Source organism: Heptranchias perlo, unplaced genomic scaffold (assembly GCF_035084215.1).
Source record: "Heptranchias perlo isolate sHepPer1 unplaced genomic scaffold, sHepPer1.hap1 HAP1_SCAFFOLD_204, whole genome shotgun sequence".
NCBI classification, from domain to species: domain Eukaryota; kingdom Metazoa; phylum Chordata; class Chondrichthyes; order Hexanchiformes; family Hexanchidae; genus Heptranchias; species Heptranchias perlo.
The window spans coordinates 294,801-312,335 of record NW_027139218.1 but is presented as its reverse complement, the minus strand read 5'-3'; the positions used below and the strand labels follow the sequence as shown (position 1 = coordinate 312,335).

Below are 17,535 nucleotides of genomic sequence, written 5' to 3'. Positions count from 1 at the left end.
AAGCAGGGAGGTTATGCTGGAACTGTATAAAACACTGGTTAGGCCACAGCTTGAGTACTGTGTACAGTTCTGGTCACATTACAGGAAAGATGTGATTACACTAGAGAGGGTACAGAGGAGATTTACGAGGATGTTGCCAGGGCTGGAGAATTTTAACTATGAGGAAAGATTAGATAGGCTGGGGTTGTTTTCCTTGGAACAGAGGAGGCTGAGGGGTGATTTGATTGAGGTGTATAAAATTATGAGGGGCCCAGATAGAGTGGATAGGGAGGATCTATTTCCCTTTGTGGAGGGGTCAATAACCAGGGGGCATAGATTTAAAGTGATTGGTGGAAGCATTAGAGCAGTAATGAGGAAACTTTTTTTCACCCAGAGGGTGGTGGGGGTCTGGAACTCACTGCCTGAGAGGGTGGTAGAGGCAGAAACCCTCAACTCATTTAAAAAATCCCTGGATGTGCACCTGAAGAGCCGTGACCTGCAGGGCTACGGACCAAATGCGGGGAAGTGGGATTAGGCCGGGGGGCTCGTTTCTCAGCCGGCGTGGACACGATGGGCCGAATGGCCTCCAATGCCGTAAATTTTCAATGAGTCTATTCTATGATTCTATGATAACTTGCATTTATTTAGCGCCTTTAACAGGAAAACATCCCAAGGCGTAATCAGAAATAATGACTGAGACACAGAAGGAAACATTCGGACAGGTGACTTAAGAGCTTGGCCAAAGAGGTAGGTTTTACAGAGGGCCCTAAAGAAGGAGGCAGAGACGAGTCCCATGGTTTAAAGGTGTGGAATCCCACAGTTTGGGGGTGAGGAGTCCCACAGTTTGGGGGTGAGGAGTCCCACAGTTTGGGGGTGAGGAGACCCACAGTTTTTGGGTGAGGAGTCCCACAGTTTGGGGGTGATGAGTCCCACAGTTTGGGGGTGAGGAGTCCCACAGTTTTTGGGTGAGGAGTCCCACAGTTTGGGGGTGAGGAGTCCCACAGTTTGGGGGTGATGAGTCCCACAGTTTGGGGGTGAGGAGTCCCACAGTTTTTGGGTGAGGAGTCCCACAGTTTTTGGGTGAGGAGTCCCACAGTTTTTGGGTGAGGAGTCCCACAGTTTGGGGGTGAGGAGTCCCACAGTTTGGGGGTGAGGAGTCCCACAGTTTTTGGGTGAGGAGTCCCACTGTTTGGGGGTGAGGAGTCCCACAGTTTGGGGGTGATGAGTCCCACAGTTTGGGGGTGATGAGTCCCACAGTTTGGGGGTGAGGAGTCCCACAGTTTGGGGGTGAGGAGTCCCACAGTTTGGGGGTGAGGAGTCCCACAGTTTGGGGGTGAGGAGTCCCACAGTTTGGGGGTGAGGAGTCCCACTGTTTGGGGGTGAGGAGTCCCACAGTTTGGGGGTGAGGAGTCCCACAGTTTGGGGGTGATGAGTCCCACAGTTTGGGGGTGATGAGTCCCACAGTTTGGGGGTGAGGAGTCCCACAGTTTGGGGGTGAGGAGTCCCACAGTTTGGGGGTGAGGAGTCCCACAGTTTGGGGGTGAGCAGTGCTCGTGAGTAAAGGAATAGGAGAATAGACCAGATGAATGCGTGGCTGGACGGTTGGTGCAGGAGGGAGGGATTTAGATTCCTGAGGAATTGAGACCAATTCTGGAGAAGGTGGGACCTGTACAAGCCGGACGGGCTGCACCTCAACAGAACCAGGACTAATATCCTCGCAGTGGGGTTTGCTAGTGCTGTTGGGGACGGTTTAAATTAGAGTGGCAGGGGGATGGGAACCTGAGCGGGGAGTCAGAAGGGAGTAAAGTTGAAAGCAGCAAGAGAGGGGAAGACCCAGGGGAAATCTACAATACAAATAATATAAACAGTTGTTCAAGAACAAGTGAAAGGGAAAAGCGTAGAGCAGCAGAAAGAAAGTGTACTTTAGGCACTACAGATAAAGTGAAAACTAGAAGGCGTAAGGCGATTAACCCAGCATCAAAGCTGAAGGTCAGGCTCGGGTGTGTGGCCCAACTAAGAGTTCTATATACAAATGCACGGAGTATAAGGAATAAATTAAATGAACTACAGGTTCAAATTCAAATTGGAGGGTATGACATGATAGCTATCACTGAGACATGGCTGCAGGATGGTCAGGATTGGGAACTAAATATACCGGGTTATAAGGTCTACAGGAGAGACAGGGAAAATGGAAGAGGGGGAGGAGTAGCCTTAATGATTAGAGATGAAATCACTTCAATGATAAAGGGGGATATAACGAGAGGTAAGCAGCCAACAGAGACCTTATGGGTTGAATTGAGAAATAGGAAAGGATCTAAGACTGTAGTGGGAGTTGTATATAGGACCCTAATCTGAGATAGATAGCTTTTTGGCAATCAAAGGTATTAAGGGATATGGGCCAAAGGCAGGTATATGGAGTTAGATCACAGATCAGCCATGATCTTATCAAATGGCGGAGCAGGCTCGAGGGGCTGAATGGCCTACTCCTGTTCCTATTTTCCTATGTTCCTATATTTCCTATGTTTCCTATGACCCCTGGCAGCAGCTCTGAAGTGCGAGATTGTATAAATGCAGAGATTAGACAAGCGTGTAAGAAAGGCATAGTGGTCTTAATGGGGACTTTAACCTTCACATAGATTGGGAAAAGCAGACTAGCAACTGTCAGAAAGGTAGTGAATTTCTTGAGTGTGTCCGGGATAGTTTTCTACAGCAGTATGTCCGAGAGGCAACAAGGGGGCAAACCATACTAGATTTAGTAATGAATAATGAATCAGATTTAGTTAACTGTGCGTGAACATCTATCCAATAGTGATCATAACATGATCGAGTTCAATGTATTGTTTGAAAGGGAAAAAAGTGAATCAGCTGCGAAGATTCTAGACTTGGGTAAGGCCGACTTCAATGGGATGAGACAGAGACTGTCCACAGTAAACTGGGCAAATCTGTTAATGGGTAAAACGACTGATGATCAGTGGGAAATGTTTAAAGAAACATTTAACGTGATACAGAATCGGTTTATACCCCTGAGGGGCAAGAACTCTACTTGCCGATAAAAACAGCCATGGACAACTAAAGAGGTAAGGGACAGTATAAGACATAAGGAAAGGGCATACAAAAAGGCAAAAAATGGCACAGATCCTGGTGAATGGGAAAGATACAAAGATCAACAAAGGGTCACAAAACAGATAGTAAGAGCTACAAAAAGAGAGTATGAAGAGAAACTTGCAAGGGATATCAAAACCAATACAAGAACTTTTATAGTTATATTAGGAAAAAGAGGGTGGTCAGGAGCAGTGTTGGCCCCTTACATACATACATAGACCAGTTAGCCTAACATCTGTTGTGAGGAAAATGCTGAAGTCTATAATTAAGGATAGGGTGACTGAATACCTCGAGAATTTTCAGTTAATAAGAGAGAGCCAGCATGGATTTGTGAAAGGTAGGTCGTGCCTGACAAACCTGATTCAGTTTTTTGAAGAGGTTACTAAAGTAGTGGACAGGGGAATGTCAATGGATGTTATTTATATGGACTTCCAGAAGGCATTTGATAAAGTCCCACATAAGAGACTGTTAGCTAAGATAGAAGCCCATGGAATCGAGGGAAAAGTACGGACTTGGTTAGGAAGTTGGCTGAGCGAAAGGCGACAGAGTAGGGATAATGGGAAGGTACTCACATTGGCAGGATGTGACTAGTGGGGTCCCGCAGTGATCTGTCTTGAGGCCTCAATTATTCACAATATTTATTAACGACTTAGATGAACATAAGGCGTAGAAAGTCTCATATCTAAGTTTGCCGACGACACAAAGATTGGTGGCATTGTAAGCAGTGTAGATGAAAACATAAAATTACAAAGGGATATTGATAGATTAGGTGAATGGGCAAAACTGTGGCAAATGGAATTCAATGTAGATAAATGTGAGGTCATCTACTTTGGATCAAAAAAGGATAGAACAGGGTACTTTCGAAATGGTAAAAAGTTAAAAACAGCTGATGTCCAAAGGGACTTAGGGATTCAGATACATAGATCATTGAAGTGTCATGAACAGGTGCAGAAAATAATCAATAAGGCTAATGGAATGCTGGCCTTTATATCTAGAGGACTGGAGTACAAGGGGGCAGAAGTTATGCTGCAGCTATACAAAACCCTGGTTAGACCGCACCTGGAGTACTGTGAGCAGTTCTGGGCACCGCACCTTCGGAAGGACATATTGGCCTTGGAGGGAGTGCAGCGTAGGTTTACTAGAATGATACCCGGACTTCAAGGGTTAAGTTACGAGGAGAGATAACACAAATTGGGGTTGCATTCTCTGGAGTTTCGAAGGTTAAGGGGTGATCTGATCGAAGTTTATAAGATATTAAGGGGAACAGATAGGGTGGATAGAGAGAAACTATTTCCGCTGGTTGGGGATTCTAGGAGTAGGGGGCACAGTCTAAAAATTAGAGCCAGACCTTTCAGGAGCGAGATTAGAAAACATTTCTACACACAAAGTGTTGTAGAAGTTTGGAACTCTCTTCCGCAAACGGCAATTGATACGAGCTCAATTGCTAAATTTAAATCTGAGATAGATAGCTTTTTGGCAACCAAAGGTATTAAGGGATATGGGCCAAAGGCAGGTATATGGAGATAGATCACAGATCAGCCATGATCTTATCAAATGACAGAGCGGGCTCGAGGGGCTGAATGGCCTCCTCCTGTTCCTATATTCCTGTGTTCCTACAGTTTGGAGGTCCTGCGATACAGTGAGTTAAAGTAGTGGATTGTGTCATGAGTTTCTGATTGAACAGTGAGAATATTGACAGAGGAAGAACGAGTAGATGGAAGATTTCGAGCTCAACAGGATTCTGTTGACAGTTTCTAATATCTCGTCAATGTTCGCAAAATAGAAGGAAAGTACACAAACAGATCTCAGTGCACAAAACCTCGAAATCCTCTTCGCCCAATGGGTGTGTGGACAGCGAACAAGGACAGCTGGGCCCTGATAAACACGATACTCAGCTGCCAAGAATCCTTCTGTGTGATTTAAATCTATAATAACAGCCAGTCTGGGGGCTTGTGGATTGTAGTTCATTTAATCCTTGACCCAAGAACATTGTAGAAATAAACAATACAAGATCGTTAATGCAAAGTCTTATTTGCTTTCTTTGTGCACAAATATTTAACTCTCACTTCATCAGATATCATAGTATCAGTGGGCACAGCAAAGGAGGTGGCTATATGGCCCATCGTTCCTGTGCTGGCTCGTTGAAAGAGCTCTCCAATTAGTCCCACTCCCCCGCTCTTTCCCCAGAGCCCTGCAATTTTTTCCCTTCAAGTATTTATCCAATTCCCTTTTTAAAGTTATTATTGAATCTGCTTTCACCGTCCTTTCAGGCAGTGAATTCCAGATCAGAACAACTCACTGAAAAAATGTTTCTTCGTGTCGCCTCTGGCTCTTTTGCCAATCACCTTAAATCTGTATCTTCTGGTTATCGACCCTTCTGCCACTGGAAACAGTTTCTCCTTATTTACTGTATCAAAACTGTTCATAATTTTGAACACGTCTATCAAATCTCCCCTTAACCTTCTCTGCTCTAAGGAGAACAACCCCAGCTTCTCCAGTCTATCCACGTAACTGAGGTCCCTCACCCTGCTACCATTTCAATAAATCGGTTAAGAACATAAGAACATAAGAAATAGGAGCAGGAGTAGACCATTCGGCCCCTCGAGCCTGCTCCGCCATTCAATCACTTCATGGCTGATCTTCGACCTCAATTCCACTTGCAGCCTGATCCCCAATATCCCTTGATTCCCCTGGAGTCCAAAAATCTATCGATCTCAGTCTTGAACTCAATGACTGAACATGCACTGCCCTCTAGGTTAGAGAATTCCAAAGATTCACAACCCTCTGAGTGAAGAAATTCCTCCTCACCTCAGTCTTAAATGGCCGACCCCTTATCCTGAGACTATGCCCCCCTAGTTCTAGACTCTCCAGCTGGGGGAAACAGCCTCTCAGCATCTACTCTGTCAAGCCCTCTCAGAATTTTATATGTTTCAAAGAGCTCACCTCTCATTCTTCTAAACCCCAGAGAGTATAGGCCCATTCTACTCAACCTCTCCTCATAGGACAACCCTCTCATCCCAGGAATCAATCTAGTGAACCTTCTTTGCACCGCCTCTAAGGCAAGTATAGGACCATAAGATCGTAAGAGATAGGAGCAGGAGTAGGCCATTCGGCCCCTTGAGCCTACTCCGCCATTTAATGAGATCATGGCTGATCTGATTTTTACCTCAACTCCACTTTCCCGCCTTTTCCCCATATCCTTTGACTCCCTCGCTGATCAAAAATTTGTCTAACTCAGCCTTGAATGTATTCAATAACTCAGCCTCCACAGCTTTTTGGGGTAAAGAATTCCAAAGATTCACGACCCTCTGGGAGAAGAAATTCCTCCTCATTTCCGTCTTAAACGGGCGACCCCTTATTCTGAGACTGTGCCCCCTAGTTTTAGATTCCCCCATGAGGGGTAACATCCTCTCAGCATCTACCCTATCGAGTTCCCTCAGAATCTTGTATGTTTCAATAAGATCTCCTCTCATTCTTCTAAACTCCAATGAGTATAGACCCAACCTGTTCAATCTTTCCTCATAAGACAACCCTTCCATACCTGGAATCAACCTTGTGAACCTTCTCTGAACTGCCTCCAATGCAAGTATGCCCTTCCTTAAATAAGGGCACCAGAACTGTATGCAGTACTCCAGGTGTGGTCTCACCAGCACCCTGTACAGTTGTAGCATGACTTCCCTGCTTTTATACTCCATCCCCCTAGAAATAAAGGGCAATATTCCGTTTGCCTTCCGGATTACCTGCTGCACCTGTATGTTGACTTTTTGTGTTTCATGTACGAGGACACCCAGATCCCTCTGTACCGCAGCATTTTGTAGTATTTCTCCATTCAAATAATATTTTGCTTTTTTATTTTTCCTCCCAAAGTGGATGACTTCACATTTTCCCACATTATATTCCATCTGCCACATTTTTGCCCATTTGCTTAACCTGTCAATATCCCTTTGCAGACACTTTGAGTCCTCATCGCAACTTGCTTTTCCACCTATCTTTGTATCATCAGCAAATTTAGCCACAAGACACAATATAAATCAAGTCATTGATATATATTGTAAATAGTTGAGGCCCCAGCACTGATCCATGCGGCATCCCACTAGTTACAGATTGCCATTTTGAAAATGACCCCTTTATCCCGACTCTTTATTTTCTGTTAGTTAGCCAATCCTCTATCCATGCCAGTATATTACCCCCAACACCATGAGCTCTTATCTTGTGCAGTAATCTTTTATGTGGCACTTTATCGAATGAATGCCTTTTGGAAATCCAAATATACTGCATCCATTGGTTCCCCTTTATCCACCCTGCCCGTTACTTCCTCAAAGAACTCTAATAAATTTGTCAGACACGATTTCCCCTTCATAGAACCATGTTGACTCTCCTTGATTGTATTATGAGTCTCCAAATGTCCTGCTACTACTTCCTTAATAATGGATTCTAGCATTTTGCCAACAACAGATGTTAGGCTAATTGGCCTATTGTTACCTGCTTTCTGTCTCACTCCCTTCTTGAATAGGGGTGTTACGTTTGCGGTTTTCCAATCCGCTGGGACCTTCCCAGACTCTAGTGAATTCTAGAAGATTACAACCAATGCATCCACTATCTCTGTAGCGACTTCCTTTAAGACCCTCGGATGCAAGCCATCAGGTCCAGGGGACTTGTCAGCCTTTAGACCCATTAGTTTACCCAGTACTTTTTGTCTAGTGATAGTGATTGTTTTTAGTTCCTCCCTCCCCTTTGCCCCTTGATTTTCTATTATTATTGATATGTTATTAGTATCTTCTACTGTGAAGACAGATACAAAATATCTGTTCAATTCCTCTGTCATTTCCTTGTTTTCCATTATTATTTCCCCAGTCTCATCCTGTAAGGGACCAATGTTTACTTTAGCTACCCTCTTCCTTTTTATATACTTACAGAAGCTTTTACTGTCAGTTTTTATATTTCTTGCTAGTTTACTCTCATAATTTATTTTCTCCCTCTTTATTATTCTTTTAGTCATCCTTTGCTGGTTTTTAAAGTTTTCCTAATCTTCGGGCTTACCAGTAATCTTTGCCATGTTGTATGCTTTTTCTTTTAACCTGATACCATCCTTGACTTCCTTAGTTAGCCATGGTTGGTTCACCCTTTTTGTGGAGTCTTTCCTCCTCACAGGGATATATTTTTGTTGTGAGTCATAAAATATCTTTTTAAATGTTTGCCACTGCTTATCCACCATCATACCATCTAATCTGTTTACCCAGTCCACTTTAGCCAAGTATATTCTTCCTCAGGTAAGAAGATCAAAACTGTACACAGGTGAGGTCTACCAGAGCCCTGTACAATTGCAGCAAGTCTTCCTTACTCTTGTAATCCAACCCCCTTGCGATGAACAGATATTTTGCGTCCGTCTTCACTGTAGAGGATACAAATCACATGCCAGAAATAATTGTGAATCAAGAGGTGAAAGGGAGGGAGGAACTTAAAACATTTACAATCACCAGGGAAAAAAATATTAGATCTAAAAGCTGACAAATCCCCAGGTCCTGACGGACTTCATCCTCGGGTCTTAAAAGAAGTGGCTGCAGAGATAGTCGATACATTGGTATTAATTTTCCAAAATTCCCTAGATTCTGGAAGGGTCCCATCAGATTGGAAAATAGCGAATGTCACTCCTCTATTCAAGAAAGGAGGGAGACAGAAAGCAGGAAACTACAGGCCAGTTAGCTAAACATCTGTCATAGGGAAAATGCTAGAATCTATTGTTAAGGAGGTACAGCAGGGCACTTAGAAAATCTCAATGCAATCAGGCAGAGTCAACACGGCTTTGTGAAAGGGAAATCGTGTTTGACTAATTTATTAGAGGTCTTTGACGTGGATAAAGGGGATCCTGTGGATGTGGTGTACTTGGATTTCCAGAAAGCATTTGACAAGGTGCCACATCAAAGGCTACTACACAAAATAAGAGCTCATGGTGGAGGGGGTAACATATTAGCATGGATAAAGGATTGGTTAGCTAACAGGAAACAGAGAGTAGGCATAAATGGGTCATTTTCAGGTTGGCCAGATGTAACGAGTAGAGTGCCACAGGGATCAGTGCTGGGGCCTCAACTATTTACAACTATATCAATGACTTGGATGAAGGGACCGAATGTCTGGTTGTTAAATTTGCTGATGATACAAAGGTAGTTAGGAAAGTAAGTTGTGAAGAGGACATAAGGAGTCTGCAAAGGATGTAGATAGGTTAAGTGAGTGGGCAAAAATTTGGCAGATGGAGTACAATGTGGGAAAATGTGAACTTGTCCACTTTGGCAGGAGGAATAGAAAAGCAGTATATTATTTAAATGGAGCGAGATTGCAGAACTCTGAGGTACAGAGGGATCTGGGTGTCCTGGTACATGAATCACAAAAAGTTAGTGTGCAGGTACAGCAAGTGATTAGGAAGGCAAATGGGATGTTGTCATTTATTGCAAGGGGAATGGAATATAAAAGTAGAGATGTTTTGCTCCAGTTGTGCAGGGCATTGGTGAGACCACATCGAGAATATTGTGTGCAGTTTTGGTCTCCTTATTTAAGAAAGGACATAATTGCTTTAGAGGCGGTTCAGAGAAGGTTCACTCAACTGATTCCTGGGATGAGGGGGTTATCTTATGAGGAAAGGTTGGGCAAGTTGGGCCTGTATACACTGGAATTTAGAAGAATGAGAGGTGATTTTATTGAAACATATAAGATCCAGAGGGGACTTGAAGGGGTATATAGGAACATAGGAACAGGAGTAGGCCATTCAGCCCCTCGAGCACACTCCGCCATTTGATAAGATCATGGCTGATCTGTGATCTAACTCCATATACCTGCCTTTGGCCCATATCCCTTAATGTCTTTGGTTGGCAAAAAGCTATCAATCTCAGATTTAAATTTAGCAATTGAGCTAGCATCAATTGCCATTTGCGGAAGAGAGTTCCAAACTTCTACCACCCTTTGTGTGTAGATGTGTTTTCTAATCTCACTCCTGAAAGATCTGGCTCTAATTTTTCCCCAACCAGCGGAAATAGTTTCTCTCTATCCACCCTATCTGTTCCCCTTAATATCTTATAAACTTCAATCAGATCACCCCTTAACCTTCGAAACTCTAGAGAATACAACCCCAATTTGTGTAATCTCTCCTCGTAACTTAACCCTTGAAGTCCGGGTATCATTCTAGTAAACCTACGCTGCACTCCCTCCAAGGCCAATATGTCCTTCCGAAGGTGCAGTGCCCAGAACTGCTCACAGTACTCCAGGTGCGGTCTAACCAGGGTTTTGTATAGCTGCAGCATAACTTCTGCTCCCTTGTACTCTAGTCCTCTAGATATAAAGGCCAGCATTCCATTAGCCTTATTGATTATTTTCTGCATCTGTTCATGACACTTCAATGATCTATGTACCTGAACCCCTAAGTCCCTTTGGACATCCACTGTTTTTAACTTTTTACCATTTAGAAAGTACCCTGTTCTTTCCTTTTTTGATCCAAAGTGGATGACCTCACATTTGTCTACATTGAATTCCATTTGCCACAGTTTTGCCCATTCACCTAATCTATCAATATCCCTTTGTAATTTTATGTTTTCATCTACACTGCTGACAATGCCACCAATCTTTGTGTCATTGGCAAACTTAGATATGAGACTTTCTATGCCTTCATCTAAGTCGTTAATAAATATTGTGAATAATTGAGGCCCCAAGACAGATCCCTGCGGGACTCCACTAGTCACATCCTGCCAATGTGAGTACCTACCCATTATCCCTACTTTCTGTCGCCTTTCGCTCAGCCAACTTCCTAACCAAGTCCGTACTTTTCCCTCGATTCCATGGGCTTTTATCTTAGCTAACAGTCTCTTATGTGGGACTTTATCAAATGCCTTCTGGAAGTCCATATAAATAACATCCATTGACATTCCCCTGTCCACTACTTTAGTCACCTCTTCAAAAAATTCAATCAGTTTTGTCAGGCACAACCTAACTTTCACAAACCCATGCTGGCTCTCTCTGATTAACTGAAAATTCTCGAAGTGTTCAGTCACCCTATCCTTAATTATAGACTCCAGCATTTTCCCCACAACAGATGTTAGGCTAACTGGTCTATAATTCCCTGGTTTCCCTCTCTCTCCTTTCTTTAAAAGCAGAGTGACATGTGCAATTTTCCAATCTAGAGGGACAGTTCCTGAATCTAGAGAACTTTGAAAGATTATAGTTCGGGCATCTGCAATGTGCTCACCTACTTCCTTTAAAACCCTGGGATGGAAACCAGCTGGTCCTGGGGATTTGTCACTCTTTAGTGCTATTATTTTCTTCATTACTGTTGTTTTCCTTATGTTAATTTTATTGAGTCCCTGTCCCCGATTCAATATTAGTTTTCTTAGGATTTCCGTCATGCTATCCTCTTTTTCTACTGTAAATACTGACGCAAAGTAATTGTTCAACATGTCCGCCATTTCCCAATTGTCAATGACAATATCCCCACTTTCAGTTTTTGAGGGGCCAACACTGCTCCTGACCGCCCTCTTTTTCCTAAGTATGGTTGAAGTCACAATCAGATCAACCATGATCCTATCAAATGGCAGAGCAGGCTCGAGGGGCCGAATGGCCTACTCCTGCTCTTAATTTGTATGTTCGTATGTTCGTAAAGGCCAACATGCCATTTGCCTTCCTTATTGCCTGCTGTACCTGCATGTAAACTTTCCTTTTTTCTTGTAGAAGGACACCCAAATCCGTCTGAACACCAACATTTAATAGTTTCTTACCATTTAAAACATATTCTGTTTTTCTATTCTTCCTACCAAAGTGCATAACCTCATATTTCCCCACATTATATTCCATCTGCCACCTTCTTGCCCACTCACTTAACCTGTCTATATCCCTTTGCAGACTCTTTGTGTCCTCCTCACAGCTTACTTTCCCACCTAGCTTTGTATCATCAGCAAACTTGGATACATTACGTAGAAACATAGAAACTTAGAAAATAGGAGCAGGAGTAGGCCATTCGGCCCTTCAAGTCTGTTCCGCCATTCAATATGATCATGGCTGATCCTCTATCTCAATACCATATTCCCGCTCTCTCCCCATACCCCTTGATGCCTTCTGTGTCTAGAAAACTATCTCGCTCCTTCTTAAATATATTCAGTGACTTGGCCTCCACAGCCTTCTGTGGTAGAGAATTCCACAGGTTCACCACCCTCTGAGTGAAGAAATTTCTCCTCATCTCAGTCCTAAATGTCCTACCCCGTATCCTGAGACTGTGACCCCTCGTTCTGGACCCCCCAGCCAGGGGAAACATCCTCCCTGCATCCAGTCTGTCTAGCCCTGTCAGAATTTTATATGTTTCAATGAGCTCTCCTCTCATTCTTCTAAACTCGAGTGAATACAGGCCTAGTCGACACAATCACTCCTCATACGACAGTCCTGCCATCCCAGGAATCAGTCTGGTGAACCTTCACTGCACTCCCTCTATGGCAAGGATATCCTTTCTTAGGTAAGGAGACCAAAACTGCACACAATACTCCAGGTGTGGTCTCACCAAGGCCCTTTAGGCGCAGATGATGAACGCTGGAATCATGTATAGTCGAGAGAAAACGGCTTCAATCAGTGTGCAACGCTGATTTAATCTGATAGACACCATTTTGGGACTTAACGCTCAACTCAATGCAGAGTCTTAACCCGACCATCTGAACATGTCTTAGAGTGTCTGGAGGACCCCCCACCAGCGCTATTTAAAGGGGCCATGCAGGATTTACAGGTTAGTGGCTGGATTATTGCCTCTGCTGCCGAGACATTTGTAACTATTTTTGGCGGTCTCCTAGACTCCAATACTGGGACACGGGGATATAGCGTAATATTTAGAGCCAGGACGTGCAGGAGTGAAGTTAGGAAATGCTTCTACACGCAAAGGGTGGGAGATGTTTGGAACGCTCTTCCGCAGATGGCAGTTGATGCTCGCTCACTTGTGAATGTTAAATCTGAGATTGATAGGTTTCTGTGAACCAAGGGTATTAAGGGATATGGGGCTAAAGCAGGTATATGGAGTTAGGTCACAGGTCCACCATGATCTCAATGAATGGTGGAGCAGGATCGAGGGGCTAAATGCCACGGCCACTTGCTGCCTCGTGATATGCGCCACCTTCTCCTGCAAGAAAGTGGGATGTGTCTCTGGGTGATGTGCCTGTCATGGTTGAATAGCTGCCAGTGTGTGTGGCCTGTGAATTGTGGGTGGGCGGCTTGAAACAGTGGTAATGTGTAAGGGTGAGAGGAAGCGTCTGATTGGAAGAGTTGAGTACTGATGGAGAGAGTTTATTGGTGTGTGGGTGATGGGGTGCAGTGTGTGGAGCAGTTGGTCGGAGACGCCACTTGACAGTTGACCTCACTCACCTTGACCACTCATGTCAAAGCATTGAACTCCTTCCTGCACTGCATCCATCTTCATGATGCTGTTCCCCGGCATTGACTTCATTCCCCGCTGCCTCCCACTGCCTTTTGGATAAATGTCTGGAGGGTCTCTTGTTCACCTCCCCAACACCCCCCCCCCCGGGGATATAGGATCTCCCTCCTCCTGTCCACCTCTTGCACCAGGGCCTCTAGTTCATCAGCAGAGAACCCTGGTGCAAGCACTCCCGCAGGCCTGGTACCAACTCAGATCGGCAGATTGGTGAAATCTGGTGTGCGGATTGGAGGATGTGGGATTTAGTGGTGCGCAACCTTTATTCAATGTTTTAACATAACTCATCAGTGTGTAAACATAGGGATGGGACCTGTATCTGTGTTTTACGTGTGTGATGTCTGATCTCTGTTCAGACTCCATGCAGTCAGTAGACTGTTATTTTCAGCAAATAACAGTTACCAGCTCCCTTTAAGAGATATCTAAGAAACATCCTCTCTTTAAGAGATTGCTCTCCCCCTGGTAGTGGAAAGCACAAATTGCATTGATTCCACGTGCAAGGAGCAGAATGGAACGCTGATTGCAGGGGAGCCCTCGGGCCGGCCGAAACTTGCGTCCCCGGTATTCCAGCTGAGATCTAACCCGTGTTTTATAAAGGTTTTGGAAACTTCCTTGCTTTTGTACTCTGTGCCTCTTTTAATAAAGCCCAGGATCCCATTTGCTTTTTTAACAGCCTCCTCAACTTGTCCTGCCACGCTCAAAGATTTGTGCATGTGCACCCCCAGGTCTCTCTGTTCCTGCACCCCCTTTAAAATTGTACCATTTAGTTTATTTTGCCTCTCCTCATTCTTCCTACCAAAATCATCATTTCACACTTCTCTGTGTTAAATTTAATCTGCCGTGTGTCTGCCCATTTCACCAGTCTGTCTATGCCCTACTGAACTCTGTTATTATCTTTCACATTCTTTACTACATTTCTGAGTTTTGTGTCATCTGCAAACTTTGAAATTATACCCTCTATACCCAAGTCCAGGACATTAATATATATCAGAAAGAGCAGTGGTCCTAATACTGACCCCTGGGGAACACCACTGTAAACTTCCCTCCAGTCTGAAAAACAACCGTTCACCACTACTCTCTGCTTTCTGTCCCTTAGACAATTTTATATCCACGCTGCCACTGTCCCTTTAATCCCATGGGCTTTAATTTTACTAATAAATCTATTATGTGGTACTTTATCAAATGCCGTTTGAAAGTCCATATACACAACATCAACCGCACTCCCCTCATCAACCCTCTCCATATATGTTTTATTTATAAAATTTTTTATTACTCAAATGTTTCCAGTTAGATTTTTAGAAGAATTGGTGTCATCAAACTGAGTACAGTACTTTGGAAACTCAAAGGACATGGACCACTCTAAAGTAAAAATACTCAATTGGAGGAGGGCCAATTTCAGTGGGATGAGAATGGATCCGGCCCGGGTAAATTGGAATCAAAGATTGGCAGGCAAAACTGTAATTGAACAATGGGCGGCCTTTAAAGAGATGGTTCAGGTACAGTCTGGGTACATTCCCACGAGGCAGAAAGGTAGGGCAACTAAAGCCAGAGCTCCCTGGATGACGAAAAAGATGGAGTAAGATGAAACAGAGAAAAGGGACATATGACAGATGTCAGGTTGGTATCACAAGTGAGAACCAGGCTGGATATAGAAAATTCAGAGGGGAAGTGAAAAAGGAAATAAGAGGGGCAAAGGGAGAGTATGAGAATAAACTGGCGGCCAACATAAAAGGGAATCCAAAAGTCTTCTACAGGCATGTAAACAGTAAACGGGTAGTAAGAGGAGGGGTGGGGCCGATTAGGGACCATAAAGGAGATCTACCCATGGAGGCAGAGGGCATGGCTGAGGTACTAAATGAGTACTTTGCATCTGTCTTTACCAAGGAATGATGTGGAGATGCCAGTGATGGACTGGGGTGGACAAATGTAAGGAATCTTACAACACCAGGTTATAACCTGGTGTTGTACGATTCCTTACATTCACCAAGGAAGAAGATTCTGCCAAAGTCACAGTAAAAGAGGAGGTAGTTGAGATAGTGGATGTGCTAAAAATTGATAAAGAGGAGGTACTAGAAAGGCTAGCTGTACTTAAAGTAGATAAGTCACCCGGTCCAGATGTGATGCATCCTAGGTTGCTGAGGGAAGTAAGGGTGGAAATTGTGGAGGTTCTGGCCATAATCTTCCAAACATCCGTAGATACGGGGATGGTTCCAGAGGACTGGAGAATTGCAAATGTTACACCCTTGTTCAAAAATGGGTGTAAGGATAAACCTAGCAACTAACTATAGGCCAGTTAGTTTAACCTTGGTAGTGGGGAAACTTTTAGAAATGATAATCAGGGACAAAATTACCAGTCACTTGGACAAGTGTGGATTGATTAGGGAAAGTCAGCACCGATTTGTTAAAGGCAAATCGTGTTTAACAAACCTGATGAGGTAACAGAGAGGGTCGATGAGGGCAATGCAGTTGATGTTGTGTATATGGACTTTCAAAAGGCGTTTGATAAAGTGCCGCATAATAGGCTTGTCAGCAAAGTTGAAGCCCATGGAATAAAGAGGGCACTGGCAGCATGGATACAGAATTGGCTAAGGGACAGGAAACAGAGAGAAGTGGTGAACGGTTGTTTTTCGGACTGGAGGGAGGTGTACAGTGATGCTCCCCAGGGGTCGGTGCTGGGACCACTGCTTTTCTTGATATATATTAATGACTTGGACTTGGGTGTACAGGGCACAATTTCAAAATTTGCAGATGACACAAAGCTTGGAGGCATGGCCACCCAATCTCCTTCGTTGACTTTCCCCAAGTCAAATGACAGGAGCACTTCTTTGCTTTCGAGAATTTATGAGGAAAAGTAGTGAACAGTGAGGAGGATAGTGATAGGCTTCAGGAGGATGCAGACAGGCTGGTGGCATGGACAGACATGTGGCAGATGAAATTTAACACTGAACAGTGTGAAGTGGTACATTCCGGCCGGAAGAACGAGGAGAGGCAATATAAACAAGAGGGCACAATTCTAAAAGGGGTACAGGAACAGAGAGATCTGGGGGTACATGTACACAAATCGTTGAAGGTGGCAGGGCAGGTTTTTTTTTATTCGTTCATGGTATGTGGGTGTCGCTGGCGAGGCTGGCATTTATTGCCCATCCCTAATTGCCCTTGAGAAGGTGGTGGTGAGCCGCCTTCTTGAACCGCTGCAGTCCGTGTGGTGACGGTTCTCCCACAGTGCTGTTAGGAAGGGAGTTCCAGGATTTTGACCCAGCGACGATGAAGGAACGGCCGATATATTTCCAAGTCGGGATGGTGTGTGACTTGGAAGGAACGTGCAGGTGGTGTTGTTCCCATGTGCCTCCTGCTCTTGTCCTTCTAGGTGGTAGAGGTCGCGGGTTTGGGAGGTGCTGTTGAAGAAGCCTTGTCGAGTTGCTGCATTGCAGGTTGAGAAAGTGGTTAAAAAAGCATATGGAATCCTGGGCTTTATAAATAGAGGCATAGAGTACAAAAGCAAGGAGGTAATGTTGAAACTTTATAAAACACTGGTTTGGCCACAACTGAAGTATTGTGTCCAGTTCTGGGCATCTTACTTCAGGAAGGATGTGAAGGCCTTAGAGAGGGTGCAGAGGAGATCGACTGGAATGGTTCCAGGGATGAGGGACTTTAGTTATGAGGATAGACTGGAGAAGCTGGGATTGTTCCCTTAGAACAGAGAAGGTTGAATGAAGATTTGATAGAGGTATTCAAAATCATGCAGGGTCTAGACAGAGTGGATAGAGAGAAACCATTCCATTGGTGGAAGGGTCAGGAACCAGAGGACATAGATTTAAGGTGATTGGCAAAAGAACCAAACCAATACTCAGAGTGTAAACGGCTTAGAGGGTACAAAATTCTTAACGTGCATCCAGGAGAGCTTTTTGAGCCAGCATGTAGAAAGTCCTACAAGAGAGGGGGCGGTACTGGATCTAATTCTAGGGAATGTGGCCGGCCAAGTGGAAGAAGTGCTAGTAGGTGAGCACTTT

The 17,535-nt window shown here is 44.2% G+C and overlaps 1 protein-coding gene across 1 annotated transcript in view; it reads left to right on the top strand.

Moving 5' to 3' along the window:
• The window catches only part of LOC137310055 (protocadherin-16-like), a 351,469-nt gene that overhangs the window by 240,791 nt on the left and 93,143 nt on the right, over window positions 1-17,535 (top strand). The gene's annotated exons all lie outside the window — the stretch shown is intronic.